The sequence below is a fragment of the Mus caroli genome, chromosome 2 (assembly GCF_900094665.2).
Source record: "Mus caroli chromosome 2, CAROLI_EIJ_v1.1, whole genome shotgun sequence".
NCBI classification, from domain to species: domain Eukaryota; kingdom Metazoa; phylum Chordata; class Mammalia; order Rodentia; family Muridae; genus Mus; species Mus caroli.
In genome coordinates this window covers 90,542,750-90,556,841 of record NC_034571.1, presented here as the reverse complement: position 1 = coordinate 90,556,841, position 14,092 = coordinate 90,542,750, and the positions used below count along the sequence as shown (strand labels likewise).

General features: G+C 37.9%; 1 protein-coding gene across 6 annotated transcripts in view; it reads right to left on the bottom strand.

Annotated features, from left to right (window-relative positions):
• Window positions 1-14,092, bottom strand: part of Lrrc4c (leucine rich repeat containing 4C) — a 1,249,590-nt gene that overhangs the window by 894,004 nt on the left and 341,494 nt on the right. The gene's annotated exons all lie outside the window — the stretch shown is intronic.

Genomic DNA, 14,092 nt, shown 5'->3' with positions numbered 1-14,092 from the left:
TTTTCTTTCTTTCTTATAAATTATACAGCTTTTTAAGTGTTTTTCTTTCCTTTGTGAATTTGACATCATGCACCACAATCTCACTCATCTCCTCCATCCTTTCCTATCTACCAATGCACCCTCCCCCTCAAAAGATAAACAACAACAAAAAATGAAATAAAACAGAACAACCACAAAACCTCTTCTTGATGAAGCAGTAGTATGTTACAGCATGTCCCACATTAGACCCTTTTGTCCATAGGTTTTTACTGGCAAATGGTCATTGCAACGACTCATTGGTCAGGTTCAACTCCTGCGGCTTCTGCGACACTATCAATACTGAATCTCCTAGGGACTTGTCTAGAAGATCTAGTTGTTGCCATGTGTCATGGCCACCTGTGGCAGTCTGAAAAGCTAGCTGTAGGCTTGGGATACCAGGCCTCACACCTTGCCTGGGTAGCATAGTGAAGCTGGGTCTGGTAGCAAGGCATGGGTGAGCCAGATCTGGTCATGAGTGAAGTGGAAACTTAAGAGTTCTGTGGAAAGTCAGTTGTGGTGTTTTGCTGTGGCAAACACATTAATGAGTGTTTTCCTGAAATGGGCACAGGTGAAAGGATATTTCACTAAAGCAAGCACGAGAAAGGATGCATGAAGAAGGATCTTCACTAATGACACACATGTCTACTTTACATGCATTGTTGAGATATGTTTGTCATGACTCCTTTAAAGAGAAACATACACACACAAAACTTCAAGTGGTATGCTGGCAGCTTCTTGCAGCCCCTGAGGACTCTGGACTATTGGCAGAGTGATGTCAGCTGATATAGACTGATATAAATTCACACGGACTTTTGCTAAGACAGGCTCATGTGCTAAGGTAAGACGTGGTGAGAGAAGACCTGTGGAGGACACATGATATTTGGAGGGAATACAAAAAAGACTCAACAGGACTGTGAGAGGGGGTTGCTTATAGAGCTAGCTTTGCAACAGTTCTTGGTCTCTCATCTTCCCTGATCTTCACTTTGTTGAAAGAGGCATAGTTGAGAACTTCTGGCTGCCCTAATTCTCCTGGTTCCTCCTGCTGACCTTGAATGATTTGACTGAGGCCTGCCTGGCTGTTCCTGATAGGTTAAACTGGATTGTTGGGATATTTGTGAAGTGTTTGAGAGTATTTCGAGAAGCTGTAGCTAACCTGTGAACTGAACTGCTCATTTCCTGACAATACAGATGGGATTTGCTCCAAAGAACCATTTCTAAACAGGTCCACTTCCTCTATATCTTTCTTTTCTACTACCTTTGATGGATGGGATGCTAGAAGGGAGGTTAAATCACTTCACTATGATTAAATGTAGGTTTTGAAAAACTAAAGCCCATACATGAGAGCTGGAGAGCTTACCCTGGTGGTCTAGGTGCTGGAAATCTGGTAGGCTAATCAGCTCAGCTACCATCCAAGCCCCAAAGCAGAGCTTTGATTTGGCCCACTCCAACATCTACAACACCTTTGAACAGCTGGAGCACATTAAAGGTCCAGCCCTGAAAATCTAAAGATGACTATTCTTAAAGCAACAAACACAGAAGTGGATGCTCACAGTCAGCTATTGAATGGAACACAGGGCCCCCAATGGAGGAGCTAGAGAAATACCCAAGGAGCTAAAGGGGTCTGCAACCCTATAGGTGAAACAACACTATGAACTAACCATCACCCCCAGAGCTTGTGTCTCTAGCTGCATATATAGCAGGAGATGGCCTAGTTGGCCATCATTGGGAAGAGAGGCCCCTTGGTCTTGCAAACTTTATATGCCTCAGTACAGGGGAACACCAGGGCCAAGAAGTGGGAGGGGGTGGGTAGGGGGGAGGGTATGGGGACTTTTGGGATAGCATTTGAAATGTAAATGAAGAAAATACCTAATTAAAAAAAAAAGAAAGCTATCAACAGAAAGGGTATGTCATCATAGTAATGAATGTTTGTAGCACATCTTGGATATCAGAAGTGCTTAGATAAGAAAAAAAAAACTTTTTTTTTGTTTGAATCTTACAAAACAAAACTTAGGAAAGTATTTAAAGGATTTGTGTTATTCTTAAGCTATGTTACAATCTGGCTTCTTACAAAACCATCCTCACACACACATGCATTCTTGAAAGCAGTTTCATAACCAGCTCACACACATATGCATATGCTGGACACAGAATCCTGAATTTATATTAGGATCTAACACTATCTCAGAAAATGTGTTTTAACTCCACATAGATAGAAATTTATTATATCTCATATCCAACCAATACAGATTATATGGATATTCTCTTTCCTTTCTTTAAGAACTTAAATGTATGCTTGCATGTTTTTTTGTTTTGTTTTGGTTTTGGTTTGTTTTTGTTTGTTTTTTGTTTTTGTTTTTACAGGTAATGTTTCATAAGTATGACTCCAGAAACAAAAAAGTCTTCCAAGTGTCCTCTTGGTCAGAAGCATTAGTAAAGAATCAAAAAGGTAGAAAGAAAAAAAAAAAGAAAGGAAGGAAGGAAGGAAGGAAGGGAGGGAGGGAGGGAGGAAGGAAGGAAGGAAGGAAGGAAGGAAGGAAGGAAGGAAGGAAGGAAGGAAGGAAGGAAGGAAGGAAGGAAGAAAAAGCAAGCAGGACAGCTCATGGATCCCAATTATCATCACAGTGGCAATGGTGCTTTCTGAAAGTCCATCATTACTCTAGCTAATGACTAGTAAGTACTATGTAGATGACTTCTGCCTTGGTCCAGGGAACTCAGGACATTAAAAGAGGATGTGACCATTAATCCCAGGAAATGCAGAGACTGCTTTTCATGGGATCAATGCTCTGGCAATCTTTTATCCAACTTAAGAGAAACTCTGATTATTAAATCTATGTTGATTTTTTTATTAAATGTTGGTGCAGGTTTCTTTTCCTGTTTTCTTTTTTGTTGTTGTTGTTGTTAAAAGAACCTGACTTAAACGGAGTAGACCCAGTGTCCCTTTGTTTAATATACTGACTATTTTTATTTGTATACCTGTTAAGGTCAGAGACATTTTGTCTGTTTCTTGTAAACTACAAATGGCTCAGCTACCCACTGAATAAATTCATTGTAAATTATGTTCAAACAATGACAGACACGTTGCCAACATTATTAACATAAAATTTAGAAACATGAATCACAATCATAGTATTATAATATGACCTTGTGTACTTACAAATCATCACTGGGAAAGAAATGCTATTCTTTTTTATTTCAATTAGCATTTATAACCGTACAACATAATAGAGCTAACGATCACACATACATACACACACACACACACACACACACACACACACACACAATCTTTGCAGAAAAAATTCATCCTACTATATAAAACTAATTTCAAATAACTGTGCAATTGAAATAAATTTTAGTAATAAAAATGGAGTACTTATGTCCCAAATGAAAAGTTTTTATATATTGTATTTTTTTTGCCTTCTTAGTGTCTGCTTTCTAATTTCCCTATTATGAGCATGTACTTTATAAAGTTACACAGTGTTACTTGTAGCCCAATAAAAATTGATACAGTTGTACTGACCAAAGTAAGACAACATCACTGATTTTTTCTGTTGACGTCAATGGCAATGACTTTACCAATGGGTGCCAGGCATGCTATTAGCTAACTTTAATGCAATATACAGAATTATAGGTCATGAATTTTCACTTCTGCTGGGAACCATGATATGATTATAAAACCTGAGATGAAACACTGTTAAGCATTTTAGAATAAGGTCTGATAGTACTATGTAAGCTATAAAGAATTCATTTTTCAGATGTTTCTTTCCTCTTTTAAAAAGTTAAACTGAGAATGATGCCTGTGAAATCTTCCCTGTTCTCACTGCAAATAAATACAGGGCTGCTGATAATACTTAAGTTAGCTAAGCAGTAGAGTATTGCAGGATTTTTCCTGTCCAGTCACATTAGGGCAGTGGGAGGCTTGTGATTGGACAGGAGAAGGGAGTCGGAGTGAGGAGTTGAGACAGGGAGAGAAGTCTGAGGAGAGAAACAGAATGGAGTCTGACCTGGTATTATCAAACGGTTAGAATAATTGGGTTAAAGCTTTATCATTATCATTTGGATCTGAAATTATTGTATTGGCATCATGTAAATTGTGTTATTATTGATACATAAATCTGATTGACTAATTAAGCATTAAGAGTCTTGACTCTACCGGGTAATTAAGTGGTGAGATGGCTAACCAGGGGTGCGTAGGACGTTGGGTGAAAGCAAGAGGAACTCGGGGCCTGTCGGAGAGATGGCCTGGTGGGAACCATGTGGCCTCTCAGGGCTGGCGAGTTGGTGTGCTGAGAGACCAAGTGAGTGAGATCACCTGGAGCAGGGGCTAGATCTAGAGAGTTGTTGGCTGCAGCAGGAGTGCAGGAGTATGGCCTGACCCTGCTGAGAGTTGGCGGGTTCTTTTTTTTTTTATGTATTTCTCACAACAGTAGAGGGCTTGACTAGTCTGCATATGGCCCTGACTTTGATTTCCTATTATGGGCATATGTCCATATATGCACAGGTATAATCAAATAAGAAAACCACTTACTGTAGGATAACATTAAGTAAGAGCCTTTTGTCTGGATGAAGTACTTGGCCTAATAACATTCAACAACAAGCATGGGCTGCATTTGGATAAAGGACTACCTAATTTTCTTTACTCTCTCCATGCATTTATAATGAAAAGAATATTGTCTTAGGGACTTCCCTTGAAACTGCATCATCTTTTTGTGCAATTCTCCGCAGAGTCCATGTTATCTTCAATGCAAGAGAAATGTAATTTAGATTTTTTTTTTTTTGCAAAATTTAAGGGGATATTTTAAATGCTTCAGAAGTACATTAGGATCTTCACTCTGATTATTCATACTATGCCGACAAACTAGTAAGGACTCAAGTTTCTACAGTTGAAAATATCCAGATTCTGAATGCAGAGGAAGATAAATGAATGAAATATGCTATTGCTTATGAAAATTATCACAGATCACACTGGTATGAAAATACAAACAGAACTGCAATAGAAAGTTCTTCCTGGTGAGGCTATAAACGTTACCTTCATTTTCAGTGCATTGAAGTATTTTCCATTTTGCTACAATGAAAGTTACATGATCAGGTTCAATTATATATTTATTATCCACTCATGTATGAAAAAATAATGTTCTCATAGTTTCAGTTAATTCTAATTTATAGAAGGTACTTTATTTAAAATTTTATGTCAGGGGTGATGTGTGTCCATAATTCCAGAATTTGAAAGAATGAGACAGAAAGAATATACATTTGAGGCCAGCCAAAGTTATTTATAAGACCTTGTCTAATAAATAGATAGATGGTAGGTAGATGATAGATATCTGATTGATGGATGGATAGATAGATAGATAGACAGACAGACAGACAGACAGACAGTAACTGGTCACTAGTACCCAGCATTTCTCAAGCTATATCTCCAGTCTGAAAGCACGAGGGATTCAAGAAAAACCATCACAAGATGCAGTCTATAACGATGTAAGCTTTCCATTTTGTTTCTATTTTCTTCTTCCTAGTTTTTCACAATATCTAGTCACACTCTAGGCTGAGACACTCAATCAATTGCTGTTATCTCAAACAGAGCTCAACAATCACACTACTGATTACAGCAGTCTCAAAAACTCCTGGTAGAGTGAACACCCATGTCTTGTCTGAACTAATTGTGTCAGGAGGAGATGGTGTGACCTTTTTTTTCCCTCCAGGCAGAGTTATCCTGGGCATTCTCTTGAGCCACTGCAGTCTGATACACTCTGGGGAGAACATATCATAAAATAAAGAGACCTGCTCTAATCCACCAATTTTACCTGTTTTGAGTTAATTGCTTGAGTTTCTAAACAAATGTATTGGTCCATTTTCTTTTGAATCATAACTCATATACCCTGCTATTGAGCCTCACTACAAAGTAACTTCACAGCCAGAGCTGTCTTTACTAAATTAGAGGGACAAAAAGTACTGTCAAAATACCATGGATGGCAATGTCTCAGGCAGACACTTACCATAAAAAATAATTTTTAATGACCAGGAAAATAGCATGAAAATGTTCTTCAAATGATTAATGATTAAAATATAGAAACACAACTGTCAGAATCACTGGCATTCTCTGTGCGTTTTCTGATGCATACAAATTGCACTCATGTATGCGAAATACCTCACTAGGTCCCAGAATATACTCTATGTGAGAATGTACTGTTACTGGTGGTAGAGGTATAAATGCTAGAAAGAATACACATATCTTTAGGGTAATGTTGATAATAGTGATTATAATTTATTTATCTAAGCACTTGTGAAGTATGTAATCAGCTTCTCAAAACTACTTTATCCCAATCAGACACCCAACATCTCAGTTCTTCAATCATTTTTCAGCTGTCTTTGACAGAAATGAGCATGATTAAGAGATTTATTCAAAATTCACAAGTACCAGAGACACATCCAGGACTGAATAGTGAGCATTCATCAGCAGTGTCGGAACAGCACTCCTGAGGCTGACTGCTTCTTAGCTCCATTTAAGGAGGCTGCCTGGCAGCAGAGGAAGCATCTTGTGAACTGATTGGAATCCATCACTGCTGCTCTTTCTCTCTGCTTTCTGCTTCTGTTTTAAGATGTGAGGGCCCCACAGTTCATTTCCAACTCTGTCTGCTAGGTCTGTCAAATGCTGCCTGGTAGGCCCAGCCATTTTGGACCTTAGAGTTCTGGGATTGTATAATTCTAAATAAACCTTTCCTTCTAGAGAAAGGGGAGGGAGGGGGAAAGGATGGAGAAGAAAAGAACAAAAAGAAAAGGGAAAACAAAGAAACAAACAAAAAAATCACAGATTGCTGATTTGCCTTGACTCTAAGTAACATTGGCTTTTTAAAAATTCTTCTCTCTCTCTCTCTCTCTCTCTCTCTCTCTCTCTCTCTCTCTCTCTCTCTNTCTCTCTCTCTCTCTCTCTCTCTCTCTCTCTCTCTCTCTCTCTCTCTCCCATCTCTCCCTCTCCTACCATGCAAATATACAAAGAAGGCTACTCATGCTAATTAATCTTTATCCTGATTGTTTATTAATTTTTGACATCCTGTCTTAAAAACACCATAGCTCTTTGAGTTAAGTGATAGTTAATTCCATCCCTCTTAACTAATATGATAACCAGCACATAGTGAGTCTTTACTAAGCATGTATGGAGCTGGAGTGTTAAGGCAAGGTTTGGGTTGAGGAAGATTACTGAGTATTTCAGAGCTCTTATGCTTTTAGAGGAGCTTGGTTTATGGTTTAGCACCCAAAAGATACATGGTGACTCACAAGCACTTGTTAATTAAACTCTGGGGGGTCTGGTACCATCTTCTGGCCTCTATGGGCAACACGTGTGCACACAGTACATAAAAATACATAAAAGAAAGTACTCATACTCATAAAAAATAGAGTAAAAGGAAATAAAATTTAGATGTTGTTAGAATAAGTGCTTAATTTCAGTCTGCCTGAAGAATGACTTTACAGTTTAAATTGCAACTGTGATTCTTTAATGATGTCCTTTTTTAGTCTATTAAAAATGTTAGGTTTCCTTTTGATGCCAATTTTGGAGAGAAAAATTGAAGTATGTTTTATACTTGCTCACTGCATTTTATAGAAATGACTTCATCAAGAAGAGAGAAGTGATAAGGGCATCTCTCTATGGAAGAAAGGTGACCTTCCTTAATGAAAACTTTGAGATTCAGAATACAGATCTCTCAGTTCCGTACACTGGCTGCAATTGTAGAGACTTTCTTACTCAAAATAATCTTTCAAATGTTTTTTTTCCTTCTCTGTATAGAGGCAAAACATTTCTGTGGCTTTATATAGAATGCTGTCATCAGATTGGAAGGATGTGAAGGTCTCACAATATCTGATGAAGAAATTAATTATTTTCTAAGTGAAACATTTAGGCTTTATGCCAGAACCAGATTTTTGACTTTTAGTAAAGGCATACTAAAAGTTAAAAATAAGATTTACCTGTCTGATTCTTGGGCTAAACTCTGACATTCACCTAGACTATATGTTTCTAAAACCCAAGCCCATATATACATATATTTTTCTGGTGATTTTAAAGGGAATATGTCTCATAGCATTCAGATGTTAGAACATTTGGTCCCTAGTTGATGGTGCAATTTGGGGATAGTAAGAAGGTGAAGTCATTGTAGAGGGTAGATGTCACTGGCGTGAGGTTTTACTGTTTAATGCCTACTGCTACTTCTACTGCATTTTCTTTGACTTATGCTCATGTATGAGAATGTGAGCTCTCATATTTCTGCTACAGAAACTATGACTGTCTATAGCCATTACTGACTGTCATAGTGGGCACATACTCCTCTGAAACAATAAGCCCAAACAAACTTCTTTGTGAACTAATCATGGTATTAGGGGGAACACAATAACCATAGAAGGAGTTACAGAGTCAAAGTGTGGAGCAGAGACTGAAGGAATGACCATCCAGAGACTGCCCCACCTGGGGATCCATCCCATATACAATCACCAAACCCAGACACTATTGTGGATGCGAACAAGTGCTTGCTGACAGAAGCCTGATATAGCTGTCTCCTGAAAAAGCTCTGCCAGTGCCTGACAAATACAGAAGTGGAGGCTCACATCCATCCACTGGAGTGAGCACAGGGTCCACAATGAAGGACCTAGAGAAAGGGCCCAAAGAGCTGAAGTGATTTCCAGCCCCATAAGAGGAACAACAATATGAAATATCCAGTACCCCGAGAGCTCCTAGGGACTAAACCACCAACCAAAGTTTACACATGGTGGGACTCATGGCTTCCTTCCTTCCTTCTTTCCTTCCTTCTGTTCTTCCTTTCTTTCTTTTTCTTTCTTTATAAGTACTGAAGAGCTTATTTTCTCAAGTTTTACTTATTGTATGTAAGTACACTTTAGCTGTCTTCAGACACACCAGAAGAGGACATCAGATCTCATTGCAGATGGCCATGAGCTACCATGTGGTTGCTGGGAACTGAACTCAGGACCTCAGGAAGAGCAGTCAGTGCTCTTAAACACTGAGCCATCTCTCCAGCCCTGCAGATGAGTTTTGATACATAGTCCCACATCACATAAACATCTTTCTCATCACATAAAGTGTGGGTTCTTTGGAATGTCTGGGTGATTAACTGGTGGGTAACAAATGCAAACTAAGTCTTCCTTAAGATGGCTAGGCAGAGATATTACTGTGGTGTTACATGAACATTTTAACTAGAGATGGATATTTGAATATCACTATGACATAAACAGCTGCCTACTATGTGGGGTTTAGGTGGGCTACTAAAATAGGGAGTATGACCTGCCCTCCTACACAATCATAAACATCATCAGAGCTAACATAGAATTTACAATAGCATCTAGAAAATTAGAACAAATCTGGGAATTACTCATTTCTCCATTTAAAGAGATAACTGAGATCATTTTCACTGATTCCCTTAAAGTATATTCTTTTCTTCATGCAATATGCATATATTTATTATAGGTTAATATACTTATTGTGACACTCTTCTAGCAGTTAGCAATTTTAATAATTTCCAAAATTGTGAGTCTAGAGTTGTGATGGCTATTTTTCTTGTCAACTTGACTACATCTGGAATAAACTACAATCCAGAAATAGAGGGCTCACCTGTGATTCAGATCCTGAGGCTGGATGACACAGATTTTTGTCCTAGATCAAGACATAGGATGACACACATACTTTTGATCCAGATCTTGAGGTATAGTGGCCCTAAAAAGCTTAGGCCCAGGCAAGGTAGCTGTTAATCCCAGGAGACAGAAGCAAGGAGATCTCCGAGTTCAGGGCCAGCCTGGAACAGAGTAAGTTTCAAATCTAGGTGTGGTGATACACACCTTTAATCATGCCATACCTTCTACTGGAGGCCTACATAAAGACAGTGGAAAAATGAACAGTCCATTCTTCTTAGCCTGCTTGTACTTAGTTGCCAGCTCGTCTGTTGGAATCTAGTTCTTCAGTATTCCAACTTATATAGAAGACCAGATGAAATACCTAGCCTCATGGGGCTGAGCAACTGTTAGAGTCTTGGACTTCCCATTATCAGCTGCTCATTGTTAGTTAGTTCACCTTCAGGCTGTAAGTCATTCCAACAATTTTCCTTAATATATGGAGACATTCCATATATTCTGCGACTCCAGAGAACCCTGACTAATATAAGGGTAAAGGATTCATGTCATAAATAACACTGAGATACACATGAGTGAGCCACAACTATGCCTTATTCAAATAATGCCTGGGTGAATCTTGAAGTCTAGCTGTTTATAGTGCTTTTCATGTCTTTTGCCCAACCCCCCAGCATATACCCATATTCATGCCACTCTATTTTTACTCTTCCCAATATTCTTTCCCCATAATGAACAATTGAAGTTGTTTTAAATATCAAACAATTCTCAAGGGCAGAAAAGCTTATGAAGACAAATAAGCAAAATTAAGTTTTGACACAAGAGGGATGCACATATATATGGGGTTCCAGGATATTGTACCTCTCTTTCATTCTTTTCCTCTGATCCTGAGTTCAACTATGAAGGGCATAAACCTCCATCTTAATTGTAGCATGACTATTCTTTATCTTGTCTTTAAAGCTTCTATAAAAATCAATGTGGCTACCCTGTATGTAATAGGTTTAGCCATTTCACAGTTCTTTCATTAGCCAGTGGTCCAGTATCCCTGCAGTTTCCCTCAAGTTTAAGTCCTTCATAGTCTGAATTTCTCTGACAATTCTTCTCATAAATAAAATAGAATTAAAAATGATAGCATGTCTCAGGTGTCTTTTTTTTCTGGAAAAATATGGTTTGAGTTTTGGCAAAATTATGAACATGCGTAAGACAGTGAACTCTATTCCTATATCCCTAAGTACTTTGAGAATCATCATCACAGTGCTGAATATTAGCAGCAAATGACCTTTGAACCTAAAACAAAGCTCATTGTTAATCTCGGTTTGCACCCCAGTGACCTATGAAAGTAAATTTAATAAAATACCTTGTATTGGCATAAAAGTTTTCAGTAAAATTTATAAACTGAATTAAACACATCAGAGTTTTCTTCATTGAAGAGCAATTTTGGAATCAGCTTTTACTCTCGTCCAAAAAAAAAAAAAAAAAGACTTTCATTTATATTTTCAGATGTGAACACAAAGAAGTTTGAATACAACATGTTTATTCCAATGATTGCATTTCACCTTTACAGAGCAACAGTGGCAGATTCATTGCTATAGCCTACATTGCTAGTGAATTACATTGTGGTCTTCTTGCATTATGGCTGAAATTCCAAAGAGGAAACATTTATGTTTTGAAAGAAAAATAAATTACATTACTCCTATAGATTTTTTTTTATCTCTTTAAAAAATAACTATTGATGTGATCCTCTGAGTATTATAGACACATATTCTTTCTAACTTAAACCATATAGGCTTTCAGCATATTTTCCCTTTTGAACTTATTGAAAAATTATAATGAAAACCATAAATGTTTAGCTGCCTTCTTAGGACCTCTGAGACATGGTTGTATTAAATGCCTTATGGTAAACAGTTTCTGAGATAAGCTACCATGTTGAGTTATTCATGCAATTTCTCTCTTTGCTAACATGTTTAGGTTGCACACTGCACTGCAGTGTAAAGGTTGGGGGCATGCACACTGCACTTATAAACTCTATCATCATTTTAAAATTCCCATATAGTGCATGTAAAGTAATTACATGGGAACAAAGTTAAGGCATGGGAAACAAAAAATTCTAATGTACCTATATTTCCATGTTCAAAATATAAATATATAATGATTCAGTAATACAAAATGTGAACTATTTTCAAAGATGCTGGTGAATTATAAAACATTATTGTAGCATTATATAAATAAATTCAATATGTGAATGACAGTAGAGAACAGAGTTTCCATGTCAAAGAAAAATTAACCAGCAGTCGCAATTATTCTGGACCCTCAAGATCTCTCAAACAGGCAGCATACACCAGCTGATATGAGGCCATAAACATATATACAGCAGATGACTGCCAAGCCTGGGTTCAATCAGAGATGATACACCTAACCTTCAAGAGACTGAAGGCTGTTTAGAGGTCAGGTGGGGTGGGGGTTGGGGGTGGAGGCATCCTTGTAGAGACAAGCGGCTGGGGAGGAGGTATGGAATGTGGAATAGTCAGATGGTGGGCAGGGGTTGTGGATGGAATAAAATCGGGAGTGTAAATAAATAAAGAAAAGAAAAAAGTAATATTTGAAAGTAAGAGGTCAAAGCTATAAATAAAGAATGATTTTAAGTACATAAATTCTGACACTTGATCTGGAGTACAAGTTTTCTCATAAAAGGCCAACTCTTTTATATATCATACATCAATAGGAATTGTAGTACTTGCTCAAAAATACTTTCCATGTACATATATACATATTCATTTATATGCTGTAATTATATATGTTTTGCAATTTTTATGACATAGTATAGAGGAATCAATAATAAATAGATTAAAATATTGATTTCTCAGTGTTACAAATTGACTTAAAATATAGCCCTTCCTTTCTTGATTCAGAAACTGTGGCTCAAAATGTCTTTGTTTTTGCCATTACCTATAGACCAATACCAAAATCAGGATTTTTCTTCTCTTAATTCAGTACATGTTCTAATACAATCTACCAGATATCATCAATTTGTACTGAATTATTATGCTAATTATTCATAATGTTATCTTGAATAACATGAATCTTATAATTTCAGCAACAATATTTTGAGGGTGGTTTTTTTTTTCAATTTTCCAACTGCTATAGATACAGGAATGAGTGATATGAACTTGCCTTACTGAAGAAGTTGCCAGTTATGTAGAGATGATAAACACGTAAGTAATGTTTTTCTATTGTTTAAATGATAATGCAATCCTCCTAAATATAACACTAAGAGAAGGTATCTAAGAAGGAAGAATGCTTTCTTCCTGCCAAATTGGTGCTTAAAATAGTGAGAGGACTGTATGTTTCTAGATTCAAAATGAGTAACAAAAGTTTTTGCTTAATAAAGTGTATGTAATATAGACCAGGCTGACCTCAAACTAAGAAAGATCCTTCACTCTTAACCTCCTTAGTGCTGGGGCTAAAGGACTGTCACCTAGCAGTCATATAACTATTTCTTTATGGCAAGGTTGCTTAGAAAATCACCTATGTATGGGGCACACGCATTGCAATTTATGTCCAATTATCTTTTTTGATAATGCAAGTCTTTGAAGAATTTACCTATGCTAAGGGGAAGATAGTGCTTATAAATGTTTGGAAGGTCATTTAATATCAGCTGAAAAGTTTGAGGCAGTGTTCAGGGCAACATGGCACAGAAGCATATGTTGTATGTTTCATTGTCCATTCATCTCCATGTGCTATATACAATCTGATCCCTGTTAGTGCCAGAAACATTAGATTTGTGGGTTTTCTTTTTCTTTTTCTTTTTTTTTTTCTCCATGCCCTCAAAGTACAAGTGAGGGTGTAATCATGCTAGGGTCCATGGTTCTAATCCAGCCAAGAGTTATGGCAATGTCTGTGGCCCCTGTTGTCAACAAAGGCCAGATACATGTCCATGACCTCTGCTGCAGCCTGAAACCATGTTGTCCATGAGCCATGTACCCATCTGGGGCCATATTGAGGTGAGTGGCCTGTGCTGTCAGCTGAGACCATGTTGATGTCTGTATTGTGTGCTGCCACACGAAGCTGGTTAGAATCCATAGGCCAGACAACCATATTGGTGTCTGTGGCCTATGCCCTGGAGGCCATGTTAATGTTCATGGCCTGTGCTGCTGCCAAGGGACATGATGGTGCCCATGGTCTTTGCTGTGGCAGAATGTCATGTTGATGTCTGTGGTCTGTCCTGCCACTGGAGATCATACTGAGGTCCATGGTACTTGCTGATGCCAAAGGCCATGTGGATGTCCATGGTCTGTACTATCACCAGATACCATCTCTCATCTGTGCTCCAGCAAACTGTAAAGGGAAAGGAGCTGATTTTGCAGTGGTATGGATGAGTGCAGACCCACAGTTGAGAATAACAGGAGGCTTCTGTGACAACCCTTACCCCCTGGCATGACACTAGCCCTCC